This window comes from Macaca thibetana, chromosome 16, assembly GCF_024542745.1.
Source record: "Macaca thibetana thibetana isolate TM-01 chromosome 16, ASM2454274v1, whole genome shotgun sequence".
Taxonomy (NCBI): domain Eukaryota; kingdom Metazoa; phylum Chordata; class Mammalia; order Primates; family Cercopithecidae; genus Macaca; species Macaca thibetana.
In genome coordinates, this window is record NC_065593.1 from 15,724,090 (window position 1) to 15,743,814 (window position 19,725).

The 19,725-nt window shown below is 46.1% G+C and overlaps 3 protein-coding genes across 4 annotated transcripts in view; 2 read left to right on the forward strand and 1 right to left on the reverse strand.

Annotated features, from left to right (window-relative positions):
- Positions 1 to 12,046, reverse strand: part of TXNDC17 (thioredoxin domain containing 17) — a 997,418-nt gene extending 985,372 nt beyond the window's left edge. Inside the window, exon 1 of the mRNA XM_050765563.1 lies at positions 12,043 to 12,046. The gene's annotated coding sequence lies outside the window, so the exon portion shown is untranslated. The remainder of the gene's footprint in view (positions 1 to 12,042) is intronic.
- Positions 1 to 19,725, forward strand: part of LOC126939805 (uncharacterized) — a 910,157-nt gene that overhangs the window by 776,224 nt on the left and 114,208 nt on the right. The window lies entirely within an intron of this gene.
- DERL2 (derlin 2) overlaps positions 1 to 19,725 on the forward strand; it is a 434,214-nt gene that overhangs the window by 274,525 nt on the left and 139,964 nt on the right. The gene's annotated exons all lie outside the window — the stretch shown is intronic.

Genomic DNA, 19,725 nt, shown 5'->3' on the forward strand with positions numbered 1-19,725 from the left:
ACACCAAAAGCACTCAATAACATTTACCACATTCATGACTTTTTAAAAGAGGGAAGAAAACTCTTAGCAAAATACAAATAGAATGTCATTTCCACAACCTAATAAAGCATACATACATACCAAAAATGTCCAGTAAACATTGTAGTTAATAAAAATTTAGACTGCTTCCCATTTAAATTAGGAACAAGACAAGGGTGTCTGCTATTGACAGCACTATTTCAAATTGTACTGGAAGTCCAGCTAGTGTGCTAGAGAGTAAGGACTGGAAAGATTGCACAGGATCTGGATTTTATAAAAATTAATTAATTAAAATTTCAACTTCAGAAAGAACTGGAAAGAAAGCTATTAAATACAAATGCATCCTTCTTTTCAAATGATATGCTCATCTGCATTAAAAATACTTAATAGGGCCGGGCGCAATGGCTCACGCCTGCAATCCCAGCACTTTGGGAGGCCAAAGCGGTTGGATCACAAGGTCAGGAGTTTGAGACCAGCCTGGCCAAGATGGTGAAACCTCGTCTCTACTGAAAACACAAAAATTAGCCAGGTGCAGTGGCGGGCTCCTGTAATCCCAGCTACTCGGGAGGCTGAGGCAGGAGAATTGCCTGAGCCTGGAAGCCAGAAGTTGCAGTGAGTTGAGATCACGCCACTGCACTCTGGCCTGGGTAACAAAGCGAGACTTCGTTTCAACAACAACAACAACAAAAAACTTAATATTATAATATAATATTTTTATAATATTAAAAAATTATAAATAACTAATAAATAATAAATTAATTTATTTATTATAATTGTTTATTATAATTATACTATATATAATATATAATTATATTTATAATTATATAAATATAATTTAATTATAAATTATAAATTTATAATTTAATTATAAATATAATTATAATAAATTAATAATATAAATATAAATATAATTATAAATAATAATTATAAATAAATAAATTAAAATTTATTTATTTATTATATTATACTATATATAATATATAATTATATTTATTATATATAATATATAATATAATTATAACAAATATAATTTATTTTTATTATAAAATTTATAATAAAAATTAAAGATACATTCTATATATCTTTATAATAAAAATTAAAAATAAAAAAAATAAAAATAATATAATTATTTATTATAAATAAATAAATAATAAAAATAAATAATTTATAAATAAATAAATTTTTATTTGTAAATAAATAAATAAATGAAATGCAGTTTGGTTCCATGGGGTCAAGGACAAACACAGCATAATGTCATAGTTTCCTGGAGGCTCAGAGCTTTGGGAGGCCGGCTCACCTGTTCATTAGATCACATAGCTGTGCCTCAGAATTCGTAAAAGTCCTTCTGTCCTACTGATCCTGCCTTAATTTAAATGTTGCTATTATTTCATCCCCAGTATTTTGTATTAATTGGGGTTTTCAAATATCATTAAAATACTGCTTAACTTGATTACCGAGTTTTTCAGTGCCCCCTTGAATTTTGTGGGTGCCTCACTTGCCTCGCCCCAGTCCCGCCCCTGCAGAGGTGGATGAATTCTTAGACACTGATGCTGTCCGCCCAAAAAGTGGATATCGAGTTTCAGGGCTGAGAGGCACCCAATCTATTAAGGGATCCCCTGCTTTCGTGCCTCCTACACATTGTGTCATTCAGTCAGACGAGACAAGTGAAGCTGACAGCTTTCCAGTCTGAGCTGAGGAGGTGGGAGGCAGAACTGTGCCCGGGAACCATTTTCACTCCCAATGCTGGGCCTGGTTTCTTTCCATAGCTGCAAAAGGCGTTGTTTACTGTTCAGCTGAACAGCCTTCCGGTTTATTGTGCCCCAGCAGGACCCAGCCTTCTCTGAAGACCCTGCAGTCCAGAGAGCTGCCATCCCACCACCCCCTGAAAAACGGCCGCCTGCAAACAGCCCCACAGGATCCCCAACTGGCCTACTCTCAGGTCTTGGTCCGGGGAACTGGTATTTATGCTCGCTGCCTTATGCCAAATAGGCAGGCCCTTAGAGGTTAAGAGCAGCCCTCCCTGAAATTCAAATCTTACTCATATGTGAGAGATTTTTTTAAAAAATGGATCCCCTGGAAGTAGAGAGCAGAATGATAGTCACCAGAAGCTTGGAAGAGGAGTGGGGATGGCGGATAAAGAGGGGTTGGGTAATGGTACAAAAACACTGCTGGATAGAAGGATAAGGTCTAGTGTTCAACACTACAGCAGTGTCACTATAGTTAACAATAACTTACTGTATATTTCAAAATAGCTAGAGGAGTAGATGTGGAATGTTCCCAACACAAAGAAATAATAATAAATATGTAAGGCGATGCATAGCCCAAATACCCTGATTTGATCATTACAAACGGTATGCATGAATCAAAATATCACATGTACCCCATAAATATGTACAATGATTATATACCCATTAAAATTTTGTTTTTAAGTCCAGCTCTGCCACCTACTACCTGTGTGCCCCTGGTAACATTACAGTGAACATTTCCAAGCTTCCATTTCCCGTATGTAAAAAGGTCATGGAAATGCCTGCTCCCAGCACTTGTGAAAGGATCGAATGGAGGTGATGCCGTAAAGTGCTTGGCACAGTGCCTGACATATGCTTTGTTCTCTGCACACATCCATCAACACACATGTCATTGACAGTATTAAAGAAAGTTACAGGCCAGGCACAGTGGCTTACGCCTGTAATCCCAGCAATTTGGGAGGCTGAGGTGGGTGGATCACCTGAGGTCAGGAGTTCAAGACCTAGCCTGGCCAACATGGCAAAACCCCGTCTTTACAAAAATAGAAAAATTAGCCCATTGCAGTGGCACACGCCTATAATCCCAGCTACTCAGGAGGCTGAGGTGGGAGAATCACTTGAACCCAGGAGGCAGAGGTTGCAGTGAGCCGAGATCGCGCCATTGCACTCCAGCCTGGGCAACAAAGCGAGACTCCATCTCAAAAAGAAGAAAAGAAAAGAGAAAATAAAGGAAAGAAGGAAGGAAGGAAGAGAGAGAGAGAAAGAGAGAGAGAGAGAAAGGAAGAAAAAGAAAGAAAGAAAGAAAGAAAGAAAGAAAGAAAGAAAGAAAGAAAGAAAGAAAGAAAGAAAGAGAAAGAGAGGAAAGAAAGAAAGAGAGAAAGAGAGGAAAGAAAGAGAGAAAGAGAAGAAAGAAAGAAAGAAAGAGAGAGAGAGAAAGAAAAAAGGGAAGGAAGAAAAGAAGGAAGGAAGGAAGGAAGGGAGGGAAAAAGAAAGCAAGCTACAAGCCATAAGACGTGGGAGTGAATGATGAAGAGGGTGATTGCTTTGCCATGAACTTGGGGGTCTCATGCCGGAGGCTGCACTGGAAGAATGAGAGGTCTTCAGTAGAGAGAAAAGCTGAGGTGACGTGCTAGGCTGTGGGAACACATCAGCATGTCAGGCCTTAGAGGACAGAGCAAAGCAGGGGAGCGCAGGACAGGTGGAGGGATACCTGTTGAGTAGTTAGGAGGGCTAGGAGCCGAAGTGCGAAACTTAACGCTCTGTGCAAAGGAACTCCCCACGTGTTGTGGGGAGCCACTGCTGTTTCTGGAGCAGTATGGTGGGGTAACATCACCTGTCTGGATGGAGGAGCCTGGAGGCCACTATCTCCTCCTACTTCCCAGCCTCGCCTCTCTTCTTCTACAGGTTGTGAGCTCCTTAAAGGCAGGGACTGGTAAGATTTATCTCGTGGGTCCAGTGCCCGGCATGTGGCCTGGCTCAGTACTCAGTGAATGAATGGAGTCTGGCTTGCAGAAGACCTAAAGCTCCCCTTTCTCCATCCTTCTCTCCCCACAAGGATGAATGGGAATCAAGGGTGAAGAAGAAGGATGTTTCCTCTGTAAGGAAGAAGAGGCACGGTCTGGTTAGTTGGATTTCAGGACACTGGACTGATGTTTGTAGAGGCAGAATTTTCAGTGGATGGAAAAGCTTCTCTTTCATGGTGGCCAGCTTGCTTCTGCTCTTTAAACCCTCTCTCCTACACTGTAACGTGACAGTTAATTTTGTGTGTCAATGGAACTGGGCCATGCTAGGCCACGGTGTGCCCAGATATTTGATCAAACACTATTCTGGGTGTTTCTGTTAATGACATTAACATTTACATCTGTACACCAAGTAATGCAGATTTCCCTCCCTGTAGTGGGTGGGGCTCATCCAATCAGGTGGATCTGAATAAAACAAAAGAGTGACCCTCCTCCAATTAAGGGAGGATTCCTCCTACCAGACTGCCTTCCAACTGGAGCTTTCTCTATCTTTGGACACAAACTCAAGCATCAGCTCCTCCTGGGCCTTGAGCTTTCCAGCCTTCAGACTAGAGCTACACCATTGGCTCTCCTGGTTCTCAGGTCTTCAAACTTGGACTGGAGCCACTTCTTCAACTTTCCCAGGTTTCCAGCTTGCCAACGCACCCTGAAGACCTTGGGACTTGTCAGCATCCATAATCGCAAAAGCCAATTCCTTATCATAAATCTTGACTTTTGTCCTCTGGAGAACCCCAACAAATACAAGTCGCCAGGCCCAGGGACACTGCCTAGGACTGGAAGAGCAGGGAGAGGACAGCCAGGGACAAGTATGCCCTAGGCCTTAGAGAAAATGCTTTTTTTTTTTCTTTTTCCCAAGATGGAGTCTCACTCTGTCATCCAGGCCAGAGTGCAGTGGCACAGTCTCGGCTCACTGCAACCTCCACCTCCCAGCTTGAAGCAATTCTGCCTCAGCCTCCCGAGTAACTGGAATTAAAGGCACCTGCCACTGCACCCAGATAATTTTTGTATTTTTAGTAAAGATGGGGTTTCACCATGCTGGCCAGGCTGGTTTTGAACTCCTGACCTCAGGTGATCTGCATGCCTCGGCCTCCCAAAGTGCTGGGATTACAGATGTGATCCACCGCGCCCAACCTGAGAAAATGTTCTTTTCTTTTCCTCCCTAGATCCGTTCCCCCTCGTGTTGGCTTTTCCTTTCATTGCAACAATAAGATTTAAGCTTTGGGTTTGAGCAGTAAGAGGTGAAACAGAAAAGTGTGAACCTCCTGGCCTTGGTCCTGAAGCTATTTAGGCTTAAGAAGAAAGAAGCTGTTCACAGGGTGCAACCAGTCCACTTGAATTCCGCATCAAGATTTGAGCATCAAAACCTCACCTATTTTTGAAAAGATTCCTTTGCCTCTGTGGCAGATGGTATTTTCCTACATGATGCAGCAATCTCTCTCCTGTTACATGCCTCTCGTACAATGTGACTTCAACATTCCTCCAACTGAGAAGTGGGATCTCTGCTCCCTCTGCATGAAACTGGTCAGGCTTGAGATCGCCTCAACCACTAGAGCTCAGCAGAAGTGATGCTATGCACCTTCCAAGGCGAGGTTATAGAAAACACGGCACTTCCCCCTGGGTCACACTGTGTTAGGGACTCTTGCTCTGGAGAAGCCAACCATCATGCTATGAGGAAGCTCAAAGTAGCCCACACAGAGAGACCACGCGGAGAGAAAGTGAGCACCCCAACCAACACCCAGCAGCAACCACACACATATGAGTGAATGAGCCTTCAGATGGCCTTGGGAACTTTAAGGACAGAATGAAGCTCCTGGGTCCTCTGACTGTAACACCATCTCATAGCATGCCAATCTCACCATGACTCCATCACAGAGAAAAGGAGAGACGACAGGAGGAAACAAGGAGTGAAGGAAGGAAATTGCAGGCAGTATTGCAGCCCAAAGCAGCTGTACATTAAAAAAAAAAAAAAAAAATGTTCTTTGCTTTCTTAAAGGGTATTCACCCCCTACTTGCCCTCACCATTATGTGAGGAATTAGCCCCTGCTAGCCCTAGTGAGAAGGTCAACTTGGTCAGACAGAAGCACCAGAGTTTGTAGGAAAGGTCTTTGTATTCTAATGGCCGTCCTCCAGTGCCAAAGCCAAGCAAGACAGGGAGTGCTGGCAGCCTGGCCCAGAGTGCTCCACTGAAGGGTTTGTGCACTGAGAAAGCCCTAGACACCAAGCCCAGAGCCCAGCAGGGACAAAAAAACTATTGTTGAAACCTGAGAGCAAGGGTCATAACAGGGGGACTGCAGCAGATGATTGAAAGCCAAGACATCCGGAGACACAGGTCATGAAGCAGGTGGCAGGTGCCAGAGTGCGTGGTCTGAGGGAAGCAGTTCTGCCCACGTCTCCAGCAGCCCTGCTTTGACCAGTTTATGCAGCCATGCTGGTGAAGAAGCGCCTGCCATGGGGCAAGTGGCATGAGCATGCGTTACCTTTGTCATCGCTTATGTGTGGCACAAGGAGGAATGACCCAGCAATGGGAGGCGTTTCTAGTTACATCAATGAGGAAGAGAGTGAGACACATCTGAGATATGGTCATGTTGGTTGACTGACCCTTCCTTCCTCCTTTTCAGCCATTTCCAGAGCCCCTTCCTCAGGAACTATCTCACCCATCCCTTGCCTGCCTGGCTCAGACACCAGTAAGGAGACCAGCTGGGCAAGGTCATCCTTGACTGAAGCCACTCAGCTCAGCCTCCAGCTCAGACACTGGAGCAGATATTGGTCCATCTGACTGAGCTCACAGCCAAGCAAATGAAGACCTGGTCCTTGACTTCCCTGAATCTGACACCCTCCAGTTTGGCAAAGCTGGCAGGACCCACAGAAGCCTTGGCAGGTGCCGGCAAACAACCTGAGAATCAGCCCATCAGGTGGAGTCAGAGCGCCTGCTCACATCCAGCTGGTGAGGGGAGGCCAAGGTGCTCACGGACAATTGGTGCTCACATCCAATTGATGGTGGGGAAGGGTGACTGTACCTCCATGAACCTCACACCCACCTCTGCCCTGACCGGTGATACTCAGCTGGTCCATCAAGGGAGGCTGCACTTGCTCATTCTGGACCTCTCCATGAAGGAAGTTCTTTCTGAATTTTCCTCCCCCTTCACTGCTTCAGCTCAGACACTTTGTCATGCCTATGGGGTGCCCCGAAAAAGACTGACTTAGATACCCCTTAGTATGGGGTATCATTCCACTTCTTCCTGCAGAAGCCCAGTGCCAGAAAGCCCATCTCCAGGTTCTGGATTGATGGTAAAGGCAGAGAGTTGGCACAGGAGGCGCATTCCTAAGCCCTGGCTGACTGACGTATGCATACACCCACCTGAACACTCACCTACAGAGATACAGCAGCCAGCACTGGAACCCACCTGGCCTAGGAACAGCTGCATGACCCAGTGAAGTCCACACCCAGTCCCACATCATGTCTTGGAGGCAGGAAAGGTGAAGGGCTATGTCAACTGAGCTCAGCTAGAGCTTCGGTTCTCAGAACTCACTTTCTCTCGTGCTTCCAGGTTCAGGGTGGCCCCAAGAGAAATTTGCACAGGATCCGGGAAGCAGAAATGAAGCACCAGTCGTTATTCTCGGAAGGTCAGTGAAAGGCACCAGGCAGTGTCGCAGTTCACGCACAATGGCTCTCAACCGCTAGCTCACCTTTCTGGTGGGGAGCTGGTATGGGGAACACCTGAGCCGTACGTCCTCCAGTTCCTTCTATGTCTCCTCCTTCAATTTTTCCAGGTCTTAGGCCAGGTATATGGTCAACTCTGCAATAAAGGATGCCAGCTTCTCCTTTAATTCACCTGTGTCAACAAGATTAGAGGCAGTGAGGAACAGACATAGGTTCTGATTGTCTTTATGGGATCCAGTCAATAATGTTCTGGTAACTGTTTAGCAAACAGCTCACCAGGTATAGTTTCAACTGTGTGACCCAGGTCGTTTATGTGAATAAGCAAGACAAAAGTGAAACAATGAAGATGTATGTTAGCACTTCATTTCATCAATGTTGTAAGCTGCTTCTTTGCTAAATTGAAAAATAGTTCTGAATGCCAAAAGACTACTTCCTTTATTCGCAATGTAACTGCTACATATGTGACAAATTTTTAAGTTTAATTTGCTTTGTTAACATTTTCTTCATCACCTTCTTAAGTCTAGATAATCAGCAACATAATAAATCAAACTCTGATCTGTAGTGTTTGCCAATTTCTGTGGTGTAAACAACCCTCTCTGGGGCTACTTCAAAGCTATTAACACGATATCATTAAACATTGTATGGTATTTCCAACATTCATGTCTATTATACAGATATAATAGACATGAATAACCTCAAGGGCATAGGTAATAACAAGACATAGCAAAATGATTAGGAAGGAATGAGTCTTGACTATTAGATTTGTTTTAATGTAATTTATTTAATTGGATCTTTATATAGTTTAATTTTTTCTTAAGACAGAGTCTCGCTCTGTTGCTCAGGCTGGAGTACAGTGGTGCGATCTCGGCTCACTGCAACCTCCACCTCCCAGGTTCAAGCAATTCTCATGCCTCAGCCTCCCAAGTAGCTGGGATGACAGGCGGCTGCCACAACGCCTGGCTAATTTTTTCAATTTTAGTAGAGATAGGATTTCACCATGTTGGCCAGGCTGGTCTCAAACTCCTGACCTCAAGTGATCTACCCACCTCAGCCTCCCACAGTACTGGAAGCCACTACACCCAGCTTTTTAATTTTTTAATAATGGCTATGTTTAACAGCTTGATCACAAAATTCCTAAAAATTTAATAATCAGCTCTTGCAAGCTGGTACAAGCCAGCTCTTGTTGAAGTGTCTTCATGGTTTCCAGCTTGTGCTTGCTCTCCCCAGGTTCACATCCAGCCTCTCCTTCCAGCAGCTTTGTTGAACTATAGCAACCTCAGGCCCAAGATCAGACACGGAAGCAGCAACCTCACACAGAGGTACGAACCTGCTCCTACAGTTACATCACTTGTAGTTCCTATAAAGCATCCCTTATTCTACGAAACTCAGTATGTTTCTGCTTCTATGTTCGAACTCTGACTGATACAGAAATAAAGGGATTTCTTGAGTCCAAAAAGGATGCTGGCCTCCCCTGTAGTAGGCTCCAGAGTTCTGTTTCCATTTCTCAGTAATGCAAGCTCACAGCCATCTTCCAAGCTGCTCCTAAATCACACACATCAACATAAATGTGCACACCCTCCCTATGGACGTGGGATGGCAGCATGCAGAATCAGGGCTTGGACCACTATTCCCAGCCTGGTGGGACAGCTAGAGTGATAGAGTCAGGATTCATCTAAAAAGGGCCCTGAGGGGCTGTCCCAGCAGCAGGGTTGATAAGGCCTCAGGTGAGTAGACTTGAAGGAACCACTAGAATATCTCAGCATGTATGGGACATAGCCACAAACCCTAGTAGCAACTAGTCAGAGTGGAAGGCCTGTCCTTTGTGAGCACTTGCTCACTCATTCATTCATTCATTCACACATTGCCTATTCTATGCCAAGTCTTACACTGAACTCTGGAGCAGTGATGAAAACAGAGGCTTTCTACATAGAATGTTTAATCACTTAAACAAAAATATCAACTGACATCCATGTTGAAACTATACCTGGTGAGCTAAACAGTTACCAGAACATTATTGACTGGATCCCACAAGGACAATCAGAACCTGTGTCTGTTCCTCACTGCCTCCAATCTTGTTGACACAGGTGACTTGAAGGAGAAGCTGGCATCCTTTATTGCAGAGTTGACCATATACCTGGCCCAAGACCTGGAAAAATTGAAGGAGGAGACATAGAAGGAACTGGAGGATGTATAGCTCAGGTGTTCCCCATACCAGCTCCCCACCAGAAAGGTGAGTTAGCAGTTGAGAGACATGGTGTGTAAACTATGACACTGCCTGGTGCCTTTCGCTGACTTTCTGGGAGTAACGGCTGGTGCTTCATTTCTGTTTCCCCAATTCTGTGCAAAATTCTCTTGGGGCCACCCTGAAATTGGAAGCACGAGAGAAAGGGAATTCTGAGAACCGAAGCTCTAGCTGAGCTCAGTTGACATAACCCTTCACCTTTCCTGCCTCCAAGACATGATGTGAGACTGGGTGTGGACTTCACTGGGTCATGCAGCTGTCACTAGGCCAGGTGGGTTCCAGTGCTGGCTGCATATAATGTGGTACCTGTAATAGACTCTGGAACAGAAAGGGGGTATTGGTAGAAAGACTGGTGAAATCTGAAGAAAGACTGTAGTTTAGTTAGTAATATTGTACCAAAGTTAATTTCTTAGTTTTGACATAAGTACCATGGTTATGTAACATGTTAACATCAGAGGAAGCTGGGTGAAGAAAATACAGAAACTCTCTATCTTTGTGACTTTATGCAAATCCAGAATTATTTTTTAAAAAAAATAAAAATGTTATTTTAGGCCAGGCATGGTGGTTCACGCCTATAATCCCAGCACTTTGAGAGGCCGAGGCCGGTGAATCACGAGGTCAGGAGATCGAGATCATCCTGGCTAACGTGGTGAAATCCCTTCTCCACTAAAAATACAAAAAACTAGCTGGGCGTGGTGGCGGGCGCCTGTAGTCCCAGCTACTCGGGAGGCTGAGGCAGGAGAATGGCGTGAACCCGGGAGGCGGAGCTTGCAGTGAGCCGAGATCACGCCACTGCACTCCAGCCTGGGCAACAGAGTGAGACTCCATTTCAAAAAAAAAAAAAAAGGTTAGTTTCAAATGTTAAAAAGCAGGGAGAGAATCCCCAGTTCCCCACCAAGGCCAGGGCCAATCAAATGGGAAACAGGCAAAAGCTAAGGAATGAGGTGTGAGGACTGAACTATTCACCAGAACTTGAGAAGAAACCAAGCCCAAAGCCTGAAGAAAGACTTAGAAACAAAGACTTGAGGCCCGGCACGTGGCTCACGCCTGTAATCCCAGCACTTTGGGAGGCCGAGGCGGGCGGATCACCTAAGATCGGGAGTTTGAGACCAGCCTGACCAACATGATGAAGCTGTCTCTACTAAAAATACAAAATTAGCCGGGTGTGGTGGCGCATGCCTGTAATCCCAGCTACTCGGAAGGCTGAGGCAGGAGAATCGCTTGAACCTGGGAGGCGGAAGTTGCTGTGAGCCAAGATCGCGCCGTTGCACTCCAGCCTGGGCAACAAGAGGGAACTCCATCTCAAAACAAACAAACAAACAAACAAACAAAAACAGAAAGAAAGAAAAAGAAAAGAAACAAAGATTTGGGTCCCCAGTTCCAAACTTGTCAGAGCAAGAAAATGAAGTTCCAAAGCCTCTTCTTTGCACTCCAGCCTGGACAGTAGAGCGAGACGCTGTCTCAAAAAAATTAAAAAAAATAATAAAAAAAAAATAGCAACGTGATCAGTGCAAGGATGTGAGCCAGCAAGCACATCCTCACAGCCAAGGACAGGAGGGCACCACGTTGTGCTGGATCAGTTTTCAACAAGCATCCCATGTAGCAGCAGCAGCGTTCCAGCATAAAACTGGAAACATATTTCCCAGTTTTACCAGCACGAGAATATGGAAGCCAGACTGACCACTTAGGACTGAGTGCACACTAAGGGTTTTTTTGGAATAATCTAAAAGCCCCAAGAGATTTCCTGAGACTTTTTAGAATATGGCAAGTGAGGGGCTTAGCCTATTTTTACTGAAAAATATAAAAGGTGACCAAATTCACTCTTAACGAAGCTGGAGAGTCTAGCTGTAGAAACTCAGTTCACTTCAGAATTGTTCCCCGATTAGTCTCCCTTAGATCCAACTTATTCGTGTGTCGCTGAAGGGTTGTGCTTAGAGTTCTGAACCCAGGACTTTAAAAGCAGATTTGGTTTTGTGAAAACAGAAACAAGGGCCGTCAATTGATGAACGTGGCTTGGAGCTAAAAGTTGAGGCTGCAGATACAAGAAGACAGAGAGAGCGAGCTCCAGCTGTTTGCAGAATCCTCAGGCTGGGCTCTTATTGCCAATGAGAGGGGCCTCCTAAACCCTGAGAGGCCCAGTTCTGCTCTCACTGGATGAATAAAGCAGCAGACACCCGGTGTCCTGAACCTCTGCTGCCCAAAAGTCACAGATTCTGGAGGTCACTCATCTTAAAGAGCAGAGAGCAGATAGTCCCTTCTCTAAGATAAAAATCTCAAAAAATCCCGTTTCTCCAAGTGTCTGCTGGTGTGTGCAAGGGGAGCCTCTTGGACAACTCAGGACATATCTGACAACTCGAGCCCCGCCATCTGCCTGTGTCTCCGTCAGGCTGTCAGGACCACTGGGCTGCAGGGACGTCAGCCACAGCTTGTCTTGCAAGACAGAGATGGGGGTGGGGCACAAAGGAAGACAGAACTTTGGAGTCAAACAGGCCAGAGTTAATTTCCAAGCGCGCTCTCTCTCTCATTCTCTCTCTCTCGCTCTCACACACACACACACACGCACACACGCACACACACACACACACACACACAGAGAGACAGAGTAGCTAAAGACACATCACTCCTCTTAGGCCGAAATTTTCCTGTCCCTTAAGTGAGACAATAACAGTGTCTACCTTATGAGGATTAAGGATCCCATGAGATGAGGCACACAAAATGCCCAGCACAGAGCCTGGCCTTAAAAAGCACTCAAAAAAATGTGAGCTGTTGGAACATGCCCTACACCTAGTTTCCGAATTCTGTCATCCCATTTTCTGTTTGATCCTCACAACAACTCTACGAGGAAGCTGGAGCAGATATGTTTACCCCTGGTTTTGGGTGAGGAAACTGATCAATCCTTTGCCCAAGATGACACAGAGTTGGTGATGGGGTCAGGACTAAAACGTGTGCCTGGCTGCTTTAAGTTCTGTGATCACACTTCACCTCCTCAGAGCAACTTCCCCCTTTCCCCTAGCCCTGAGCCCTCCCTGCTGCCATCCCTCACCCGCTGAAAGGAGTCAGGAGAGATGAAACCTCAAGGCCCTCATCATTTAATTCACTTTAGGTGATATTAAAGAAAGCTTATTTGAGGGGTAAAATGACACCGCATTTTGCTACCATTCTCCTTGACAAGGGTTTCCATGGAGAAAGTGCCTGTGTCTCCAGAAGGGCCAGCTCCCAACTCCCTCACTGGGGAGCTGCTATATGCCACTAGAGCAGAAGAAATAAATCCCCTTCCAATCTGTTTTGCTACAGTCCAGAGACCAGGAAGAGCCTGCTTCTCTAGCCCCCGTGGAGGCCATACGAGCATGTACAAGGCAAGATTCAGTGTGTTTGTGGGAAGGGGGCAGAAAGACAGCTGCTCTCATGACCAAGAAGGTTCTACATGCTCTAGGGAAGTTGGTCCCATTAAGGAAAGTTGCTCTACCTGCACTAGCAGATGGAGAGTCCCTGCTGACTGGCTGCTGGAGGAAAATCACTGCCATCCATTTCTGTTCCCTAATGTGGGATGGAAGCCTGGGACCTGCACACCTCGTCAGCACCATGGAGAGTTGCCTGCTCCTGGGCCTATAGGAGACAGTGGGGCTCTCAGTCTTGTAGGAAGAAAGGAAGCAGAGAGAGAACAGAGAAAGGAAGAACAGACAGAGTGAAAGCCAGAGAGGGAGAGAGAGAAGTGAAAACAGAGACAGACAGACAAGCAGAGATGGAGTACAGGAGTCATAGAGATAGACACAGAGAAAGACACACAAGCAGATATACAAAGACTAAGACTAAGAAAGAGAGAAACAGCAACATTGCATAGAACAAGGACTTTGATAGAATTTAAATCCTAGATTCAAGCCCCAGTTCTTTAGCTCTCTTGAGTTATACATCACAAATAAAAGCTAACATGTATCAAGCACTTATTATGAGCCAGGCACTGAGTTAAGCACCTCCACACATCACAGCCTTTGATCCTCACAACAGCCCTAACAGAGTGGGTACTAAAATAATCTTGATTTTCCAAATGAGGAAACAAATCATGTCAGCTGGGGTTCCACTGCCAAGGGCAGTCTCATGCCAGCACTCTGCAATAGAACTGGGGTCTTCTCTCCTGAGAACCATGCATGGTTTTTGGCTGCTAACATTGAAAATACCTCTTACATCCCCTAATGCTGCTGCCTCTTTACTGAGGCAGGTTCTCCCTAAACACTGAGGTTCATCTTCCCATGTTCTACTTAGTTAAAAGAAACATGAAAACACCAAGGCGGTCCCTACCTCAAGACTTTCACACTTGCTGTTCCTCTTACCTGGAACCCTATTCCCCAGATCTTCAGACGTTGCCACTGTGTCCGAAATTGGTGGGTTCTTGGTCTCGCTGACTTCAAGAATGAAGCCGCGGACCCTAGTGGTGAGTGTTACAGTTCTTAAAGGGGGTGTGTCCGGAGTTTTTTCCTTCAGACGTTCAGATGGGTCTGGAGCATCTTCCTTTGGATGGCTTCATGGTCTTGCTGACAGGAGTGAAGCCACAGACCGTTGCAGTGAGTGTTACAGCTCATAAAGGCAGCATGGATCCAAAGAGTGAGCAGCAGCAAGATTTATTGCAAGGAGCAAAAGAACAGAACTTCCACAGTGTCAAAAGGGATACCAGTGGGTTGCCACTGCTGGCCGGGGCAGCCTACTTTTATTCCCTTATCTGGCCCCACCCACATCCTGCTGATTGGTCTATTTTACAGAGAGCTGATTGGTCCATTTTACAGAGAGCTGATTGGTCCATTTTGACAGAGTGCTGATGATTGGTGCGTTTTACTTCATATCATTCAAATCTGCTGCAGTGTCACTCCCCAAAGAGGCCTTCCCTGAATTCCCAATACAAATATCACATACACACAAGATCACTCCACGTCTCCTTACCAGGATTATTTTATTTGTGTATTGTTTTCTAGCTCTGCCACGAGAATATAAGCCCCATCAGGCATAGGACTTTATCTTCTTCACAGTTGTATTTCTAGCTCTTAAAAGAAGGCACTCAATTAATATTACTGAATGAAATTTGAATGAATGAACTTTTCTTCCTGGAACCGAGGATTATTGGTCGGATGCTGCCCAGGAGCCAAGAGCTTTAAGCTAGAAGCTAAGGGAGCCATGCCTCTGACTCCCTCCAGGACCCCATACTGGAGGTCCCATGGGGAAGCAGTCAGTAAACTGGGTCTTATCTGGACTTTATGGTATTTCATTATAGAATGGGAACACTGGATCATGAGAAGTCACACAAGAGGCAGGGTGTCACAGCATCTTCATTAAGCAGCCATCTCTAATGGATGCTGTGGGATGCTGCCCAGATCCCCCTTTGGGACAAAGGCACTCACTCATCCCTCCAGCTCCTGGAAATGTTGGTGGCTGATGACTCCCAGCTGAGTTGCTCTCCTGGAATTGCCCTCCACTGAAAAGTAGCCTCATCCACTATCCCTCCTCCCACTTCCCTGGGGGACAGCTGCATCCGATGACTGGTCAGTGCAAGGTTCCAAAGGGCTGACTCTCCAGCCTCAATTCAGGACCGTGCCGAAGGGCCGCCTCCACTCCAGGGCTCCCCATGGGGAGCAGCTGAAGCTCTTTTGCAGTTTTGTCATATCTCAACTCCTTCCTCTGCCCAGTCATGCTTCCTTTACCAGATATCGATCATGGAGGCACTTCCCGATAAACTTTGTGCATTCGGAGATTCATCTCAGAGCTGTGTGCAGGGAACCCGACCCAAGGCACCATAAGTACTCATGCCTTCTATCCTTTATCTGGACAGCAACAAAGAGGAGAAAGCTATTCCTTACACTGACCTGAAATATGCCTTCCTAATGGTGTCCTCTCATTCATAGCCATCAGTTCTTTCCCTCAGGGACACACAAAACAAGTCAAATCCCTTCACCCCCAGTAGACTCTCAGATATTTAAAACTGGTCACCGTGTCTTCTGAGAGCCATCTGGTGCCCTCTCCAATCCAATCAACTTCCCTTTCTTCAACCTTCTAACATGGAACATCCACATTTTTCTGCTTGCTTTTACAAAATCCCCATGCCCCTATTGAAGTGTATCAATTACAAAAAGAGAAAACATGCCCCACGTTTATGTGACACCCCTTTATGTCACCACCACAACCACCCGTCAGGGCCACCTTGATGCTAGAGGCAAGGACCCCTTGGGTTTGGACACACTCGGAATTATTCTTCCATTTTGGTCACTTCTCCTGAAACTTGAGTTCTTTCCTTTGGAAAAGAGCACGTGTAAGAAGATCACTCCCCCAACCTGGGCACAATCACTGATTATTCTTTTCATCAGAGACTTTGCTCTTTTGTTCTAAACTACAATTTTTGACCAAAATGAATCTAGCTCTTCTGTCACCCCACAGGGGTAATAGCTACGAATCTCGCTGGTAACAGAGACAAGTTTTCCTTTCTATAACTGACTTCGGTCAAGTTGCAAATTGAATGGATATTGCTCTGTTGGGGGGCTAAGAACACACTGTAAAATAGGCTGTTGTCTTTAAGAGGGAGAAAAAAAATCTCTTATTAATGGGCAAGACATATGTTACTATGACTACGGTTTTTAAAAGATTATGAGCAAGCCAAACGTCTTCTATTATTCATAAAGAAAAGATTATGTTTTGCCATCACCCAATGATGTGCCCTGCATCAAGAGACGCTGCCTTTTATCTGAATGTGTGGAAGAGAACAGCAGTTCGATGTATTTTGTCAGCGTCGTTAGCTTCTCCGGAGAGAATATTGGAACACTGTTGATGACGGAGCATCCATTACGCTGCAGACAACTTCTTCTGAAGCACTGATTTTCTCAGTGTTGTGCAATCTAACTTGTGGATCCGCACTGCACATCAGCTCCGCAGTAATGCGATAATCAGCTGTAAGCGTCCTGCTTCGGCTAAAACAACAGGCTTGGAGAGGCACCCATCTCTGAGTAGATTTACACACTAGAATCAGAAGGGCTTTTGACTAGCTCAGGCTCCAAACAGGAGTGTAGTGCGGAGATGGGAAAGGAGAAGCTTTCAGAGTGTGGAGAGCTGGTTCGGAGGCACGTAGCCTGGAGAAGATGAGAGGGGCGACCTCCTGAGGAAGGAGGCAGGGCTCAGAGCCAGTTGGGGCTGACATTGTGGGGAAAACGTGGAGGGCAGCATCTAAACCCTCATGTCAGAGACCAGGGCTGCGGAGACCATGGTACTGACTGAACAAACAGCCTCCTCAGCCTGTCATGCATCCGGCCCTATGCTAAGCCCTGGGGTTACAGCGATGGGGAGCACAGGGGTCAACCTTGCCCTTGGGGAGTTCACAGCTACGTGCCCAGTATTATAAAATCCTTTCTACAGAGTCTGGAAAGCTCTCTAGAAACGCTGTGTTGAATGTGTCCAGGTGAGAGGTGGCTAACAGAGATGTAAGGCACGGATGGCAAGCTGGTGGCCTCAGGCCAGAAGCAACCTGGCTTGACTGGCCTGCTTAAAGGTTTTTTTTTTTTTTTTTTTTTTTTTTTTTGAGACGGAGTCTCGCTCTGTCGCCCAGGCTGGAGTGCAGTGGTGCGATCTCGGCTCACTGCAAGCTCCGCCTCCCGGGTTCATGCCATTCTCCTGCCTCAGCCTCCTAAGTAGCTGGGACTACAGGCGCCCGCCACCGTGCCCGGCTAATTTTTTGTATTTTTAGTAGAGACGGGGTTTCACCGTGGTCTCGATCTCCTGACCTTGTGATCCGCCCGCCTCGGCCTCCCAAAGTGCTGAGATTACAGGCGTGAGCCACCGCGCCCGGCCAAAGGTTTTAAAATCAGGAGACTTTATATAAAAATTCAACCTTGTCTTGAAAAATCAGATGATCGATCCACATCGAGTCCACAGTCCAAGGAGGCAAGAATTATCTGGGGCCAGGTAACAGCAGCCCCCATGGATGGACACAGGGTCTTCCACACCCACCACATCCAACTCTGACTTCACTCCATAAGCATCTGAATCTGGAGACTTCTGGAGTCTTTTTTACAGGGAAGAAACGTTTAGATCGGGTGTTGAAGGGTGAGTAGGAGTTCTCCAGGTTGAGAGGTTAAGAGGTGAGGAAAAAAGAAAATGTGGCCAGACAAGAAGAGCTACACCTGCAAAGGCACATGGACATGAAACAGCCCTAAGTGTTTGAGTCCAGCCTCAGGGTGGCTTGAGAATGGTTGCATGGTGTCTGGTCTGGCTCCTCTGATAGGCTGAAGTAAAGTGGTTGGGGTGGGAGGAGTGGGTCAGTGTAAGAATACAACGTTAGGGGTGGGGCACGGTGGCTCACGCCTGTAATTCCAGCACTTTAGGAGGCTGAGGCAGGTGGATCATTTGAGGTCAGGAGTTCGAGACCAGCCAACCAACATGGTGAAACCCCATTTCTACTAAAAATACAAAAATTAACTGGGCATGGTGGCACAGGTCTGTAATCCCAGCTACTCGGGAGGCTGAAGCAGACAATTGCTTGAACCTGGGAGGCAGAGGCTGCAGTGAGCCGAAACAGCACCACTGCACTCAAGCCTGGGCAACACAGTGAGACCCTGTCTCAGAAAAAAAGAATACACAGTTAGGAAGATTGTGGCTAAATAAACTCAAGAAAAGGAGCTGTGGAGGAGGGGCAGGCCTCCCTGAGTCTGAAACTGGAGGGTAGGCATACGCCCAAGGCAGGTCTAGTACTCCAGCTACTACTGCTGCATAACAACCCCTGAAACTTAGTGTCAACCATTTTATTCTGCTCATGGACTCTACGAGTCAAGAATTCAGACAGGGCACAGCAGGGACAATCTGACCCTTCTCTCAATGTCTGGGGCTTCAGCTGGGAAGACGTGTCAGTTGAGGGTAACTCAATGGCTAGGGGCTAGGATGAACTAGAGGCGTCTTTACTCCCATGTCCAGTGGCTAAAGCTGGCTGTCAGCCGGAACTCGGCTGGGCTGTTGGCCAGAAGACTCACAAGTGGCCTCTCCATATGGTATCTGCGTGTGGCCTCATTTGGGCTTCCTCATAGCATGGTGACTAGCTTCCAAGAGTGAGCATCTCAAGACAGCAGGACAGAACTGCATGGCATATTGATGATCAAGCCTTGGAAATGACATAGCATCACTTCAGCCATACTCTATCAGTCACAACGGTCATGGAGGTCTTCCCAGGTTCAAGGGGAAAGAACATAGATCCCACAGGGGAGGAATGTCAAGGATGCAATGTAAGATGATCATGAAAGGCCGGACCTGGTAGCTCACTCCTGTAATCCCAGCACTTTGGGAGGCCAAGGCAGGAGGACTGCTTGAGCCCAGGAGGTCTAGACCAGCCTGGGCAACATGACCCGATCTTTACCAAAAAAAAAAAATCAAGAAAATTAGCCTGATGGTAGTGGTGCACTCCTATAGTTGCAGCTACTTTGGAGGCTGAGGTGGGAAAATTACTTGAGGCTGGGAGGTTGAGGCTGCACTGAACTGAGATTGCACCACTGCACTCCAGCCTGGGCAACAGAATGATACCCTGTTAAAGAAGAAAGGAAAGAGACAAAGAGAAAGAGAGAGAAGAAAGAAAGAGAGAAAGAGAGAAAGAAAGAAAGAAAGAGAAAATGAAAGGAGAGAAAGAAAATGAAAGGAGGGAAAGAAAGAAAATGAAAGGAGAGAAGGAGAGACTGGATTCATTCAACTTTTTTCCCCAAGAAAACTGGATATACAAGCCTAGGATTAGGGAAGATGTCTGAGTTAGAAGCAGAAATCTCGAAGTTCTCAACAAGTACATGTTGTTTTAGGACACCAGGAAGGATGAGATCATCAAGAGTGTGAGCAGGTCGGGCATGGTGGCTCACGCCTGTAATCCCAGCACTTTGGGAGTCCGAGGAGGGCAGATCACGAGGTCAGGAGATCGAAACCATCCTGGCTAACACGGTGAAACCCTGTCACTACTAAAAATACCAAAAATTAGCCGGGTGCGGTGGCGGGCGCCTGTAGTCCCAGCTACTCGGGAGGCTGAGGCAGGAGAATGGCGGG